The sequence below is a fragment of the Entelurus aequoreus genome, unplaced genomic scaffold (genome assembly GCF_033978785.1).
Source record: "Entelurus aequoreus isolate RoL-2023_Sb unplaced genomic scaffold, RoL_Eaeq_v1.1 HiC_scaffold_44, whole genome shotgun sequence".
Lineage (NCBI taxonomy): Eukaryota > Metazoa > Chordata > Actinopteri > Syngnathiformes > Syngnathidae > Entelurus > Entelurus aequoreus.
This window is the reverse complement of record NW_026907976.1, coordinates 102,501-107,500: the sequence shown is the minus strand read 5'-3', so window position 1 is coordinate 107,500 and position 5,000 is coordinate 102,501.

Genomic DNA, 5,000 nt, shown 5'->3' with positions numbered 1-5,000 from the left:
GGGAAATGTCAAAAAGGTGTCCGGGACAGCGCCCCCTAGGCGGACACGGGCGTCCGCATGAGCCCCTGTCGCTCAGGTCCTTGGAAAGCCGTTCGGAAAAAGGACCGGGAAAATAGGGGGGAAAACACCGAAATTGAGTCCCAAAATAGCTTACTTTGACTCGGACACGTTCCCTGTGATTTTGGCCTGTCGAGACACGGTGCACCTACTAACGTGATGGTGGTGTTTTGGACCACCAGGAAAAAAACGACAAAATCGAAAGAAGGCAAAAAGTAGGTGAAAATTTAAGCCTCTCTCGATTTTGTACTTAGAAAAAATCCCAGCCGAAAACTCCAATCCCATTGAAATGCATTGGAAGGACGAGTGGGGAAATTTTTCTAAGTGTCTGATCGAGAGAAGGTAAAATGAGGTGATTTTTAGCCTCTCTCGATTTTGTACTTGGAAAAATCGAGAGAAGGCAAAAAGAGGTGCTTTTTAGCCTCTCTCGATTTTGTACTTAGAAAAAATCCCAGAAATTTTTTTTTCCCCGTTTTTTTTTCTAAGTGTCTGATCGAGAGAAGGCAAAAAGAGGGGATTTTTAGCCTCTCTCGATTTTGTACTTAGAAAAAATCCCAGAAATTTTTTTTTTCCCCGTTTTTTTTTCTAAGTGTCTGATCGAGAGAAGGTAAAAAGAGGGGATTTTTAGCCTCTCTCGATTTTGTACTTGGAAAAATCGAGAGAAGGCAAAAAGAGGTGCTTTTTAGCCTCTCTCGATTTTGTACTTAGAAAAAATCCCAGAAATTTTTTTTTTCCCCGTTTTTTTTCTAAGTGTCTGATCGAGAGAAGGTAAAAAGAGGGGATTTTTAGCCTCTCTCGATTTTGTACTTGGAAAAAATCGAGAGAAGGCAAAAAGAGGTGCTTTTTAGCCTCTCTCGATTTTGTACTTAGAAAAAATCCCAGAATTTTTTTTTTTTTCCCCCGTTTTTTTTCTAAGTGTCTGATCGAGAGAAGGTAAAAAGAGGGGATTTTTAGCCTCTCTCGATTTTGTACTTGGAAAAATCGAGAGAAGGTAAAAAGAGGTGCTTTTTAGCCTCTTTCGATTGGGTACTTAGAAAAAATCCCCCACTTCCCCTGTGACTTTGCAGGGTGCGCCCTGGCCATGCTGGGTGCCTGCTGGCACCCCGGGGCTCGGCTGGAACGCGGCGGGACTTGCTGCACTCCAGCCTGGGTGTGATTTTTGCTCATTTTCATGACTTTTTCCCCGACTTTCCCCACTTACCCTGTGACTTTGCGGGGTGCGTCCTGGCCATGCTGGGTGCCTGCTGGCACCCCCGGGCTCGGCTGGAACGCGGCGGGACTTGCTGCACTCCAGCCTGGGTGTGATTTTTGATCATTTTCATGACTTTTTCCCCAACTTTCCCCACCTTTCCCCACTTCCCCTGTGACTTTGCTGGGTGCGTCCTGGCCATGCTGGGTGCCTCCAGGCACCCCTGGGCTCGGCTGGAACGCGGCAGGACTTGCTGCACTCCAGCCTGGGTGTGATTTTTGATCATTTTCGCGACTTTTCCCCAGACTTTCCCCACTTCCCCTGTGACTTTGCTGGGTGCGCCCTGGCCACGCTGGGTGCCTCCAGGCACCCCTGGGCTCGGCTGGAACGCGGCGGGACTTGCTGCACTCCAGCCTGGGTGTGATTTTTGATCATTTTCGCGACTTTTCCCCAGACTTTCCCCACTTCCCCTGTGACTTTGCTGGGTGCGCCCTGGCCACGCTGGGTGCCTGCTGGCACCCCCGGGCTCGCCTGGAACGCGGCGGGACTTGCTGCACTCCAGCCTGGGTGTGATTTTTGATCATTTTCATGACTTTTTCCCCGACTTTCCCCACTTCCCCTGTGACTTTGCTGGGTGCGTCCTGGCCATGCTGGGTGCCTCCAGGCACCCCTGGGCTCGGCTGGAACGCGGCGGGACTTGCTGCACTCCAGCCTGGGTGTGATTTTTGATCATTTTCGCGACTTTTCCCCCGACTTTCCCCACTTCCCCTGTGACTTTGCTGGGTGCGTCCTGGCCACGCTGGGTGCCTCCTGGCACCCCTGGACTCGGCTGGAACGCGGCGGGACTTGCTGCACTCCAGCCTGGGTGTGATTTTTGATCATTTTCATGACTTTTTCCCCAACTTTCCCCACTTCCCCTGTGACTTTGCTGGGTGCGCCCTGGCCATGCTGGGTGCCTCCTGGCACCCCTGGGCTCGGCTGGAACGCGGCGGGACTTGCTGCACTCCAGCCTGGGTGTGATTTTTGCTCATTTTCACGACTTTCCCCCCAGACTTTCCCCACTTCCCCTGTGACTTTGCTGGGTGCGCCCTGGCCACGCTGGGTGCCTCCTGGCACCCCTGTGCTCGGCTGGAACGCGGCAGGACTTGCTGCACGCCAGCCTGGGTGTGATTTTTGACCATTTTCACGACCTTTTCCAGACTTTCCCCACTTTTCTACCCCACTTCCCCTGTGACTTTGCTGCATGCGTCCTGGCCACGCTGGGCACCTCTTGGCACCCCTGGACTTGGGTGGAACGCGGCGGGACTTGTGGCACTCAAATGTGGGTGTGATAAGGAAAAAAACTAGCCGTCAACGGCAAATTTTTAAAATCGGTCTCCAAACTAGGGCACGCGGGCCGAAGCGGTACGCCGGAATCCGGCCCCCGGATTTTTGTGGATTTTTATTATTTCTTTGGACATGTCGTGCATCCCTGGACTCGGGTGGGCGGCTGCGGGACTTGTGGGACTCGAACCTGGGTGTCATTTTGGACCATTTTTCGGGACTTTTGCCTACTTTTCCCACTTTTCCCCCCCACTCACAGTGTGACTTTGCTGGGGGCGCTTTGGACATGCCGGGCACCCTTGGACTCGGGTCACCTGCTGCGGGACTTGTGGCACTCAAACCTGGGTGTCACCTGGGTGTGATTTTGGACCATTTTCGGGACTTTTGCCTACATTTCTGAATTTCCTCCCCCACTCACAGTGTGACTTTGCTGGGAGCCTTGTGGACACGTCGGGCATCCCTGGACTCGGGTGACCGGCTGCGGGACTTGTGGCACTCAAACCTGGGTGTGCTTTTAGAACATTTTGGGGATTTTTGCACACTTTCCCAACTTTTCTTCCCCACTCACAGTGTGACTTTGCTGGGGGGCGCTTTGTACATGTCGGGCACCCTTGTACTCGGGTGACCGGCTGCGGGACTTGCTGCACTCAAACCTGGGTGTGATTTTAGAACATTTTGGGGATTTTTGCACACTTTCCCAACTTTTCTTCCCCACTCACAGTGTGACTTTGCTGGGGGGCGCTTTGTACATGTCGGGCATCCCTGGACTCGGGTGACCTGCTGTGGGACATGTGGCACTCAAACCTGGGTGTGATTTTAGAACATTTTGGGGATTTTTGCACACTTTCCCAACTTTTCTTCCCCACTCACAGTGTGACTTTGCTGGGGGGCGCTTTGTACATGTCGGGCACCTGGACTCGGGTGACCTGCTGCGGGACATGTGGCACTCAAACCAGGGTGTGATTTTGGATCGTTCAGGACATTTCCTGGCCGCATGCCCCAAAGGGCCTCACATACCCCGGGGACACGCGCTGGACACCCCGGGTAGCACAAAATATGCCGTTCTGTTTAAAAAGCCCGTCTATTGCTGTCCTAAGACACATGTGCAACAGCCCGGGGTTTATTTCCCTTCATAAGTAGGGTTTCTCTCTATAGTGCACACTTGGGAAAAAATGCATTTCTTTAGGGGTGCAATTGCGGCCGGAGTCCACGGGAGGGCTCCAATTCCCCGCTGCTGTCCTCTTGCAGTGTAAGAGGGTTGCTGTTTTCTGTCTGGAAATAGGGCCCCAAAAGGCATCCAGGGCCCCTAATGACAGTAATTTATGGCTCCAAAAGGCATCACATTGCCCGGGAAGACCTGACGGACGCCTCGGCGTCACCGAAATACTACAAACTGTTTAAAATGGGGCCCCCAAAAGGCCTGGAAATGATGCCTTTAATGCTGGAAAATAATGCTTTTTTTTTTTTTTTATAGGTGCAATTGCGGCCGGAGTCCACGGGAGGGCTCCAATTCCCCGCTGCTGTCCTCTTGCAGTGTAAGAGGGTTGCTGTTTTCTGTCTGAAAATAGGGCCCCAAAAGGCATCCAGGGCCCCTAATTAACAGTAATTTATGGCCCCAAAAGGCCTCACATTGCCCGGGAAGACCTGACGGACGCCTCGGCGTCACCGAAATACTACAAACTGTTTAAAATGGGGCCCCAAAAGGCCTGGAAATGATGCCTTTAATGCTGGAAAATAATGCTTTTTTTTTTTTTTTTTTTTTTTTTTTAATAGGTGCAAGTGCGGCCAGAGTCCACGGGAGGGCTCCAATTCCCCGCTGTCCTCTTGCAGTGTAAGAGGGTTGCTGTTTTCTGTCTGAAAATAGGGCCCCAAAAGGCATCCAGGGCCCCTAATTAACAGTAATTTATGGCCCCAAAAGGCCTCACATTGCCCGGGAACACCTGACGGACGCCTCGGCGTCACCGAAATACTACAAACTGTTTAAAATGGGGCCCCAAAAGGCCTGGAAATGATGCCTTTAATGCTGGAAAATAATGCATTTTTTTTTTTTTTTATAGGTGCAATTGCGGCCAGAGTCCACGGGAGGGCTTCAATTCCCCGCTGTCCTCTTGCAGTGTAAGAGGGTTGCTGTTTTCTGTCTGAAAATAGGGCCCCAAAAGGCATCCAGGGCCCCCAATTAACAGTAATTTATGGCCCCAAAAGGCCTCACATTGCCCGGGAACACCTGACGGACGCCTCGGCGTCACCGAAATACTACAAACTGTTTAAAATGGGGCCCCAAAAGGCCTGGAAATGATGCCTTTAATCCTGGGTGCATTTAGGGCCGGAGTCCACAGGAGGGCTCCGGTCCCCCACTCTTTTTGATGACCTATGGCCCCCAAAAGGCCTCGCATTCGACCGGGAAGACCTGATGGACTCCTCGGCGTCACCG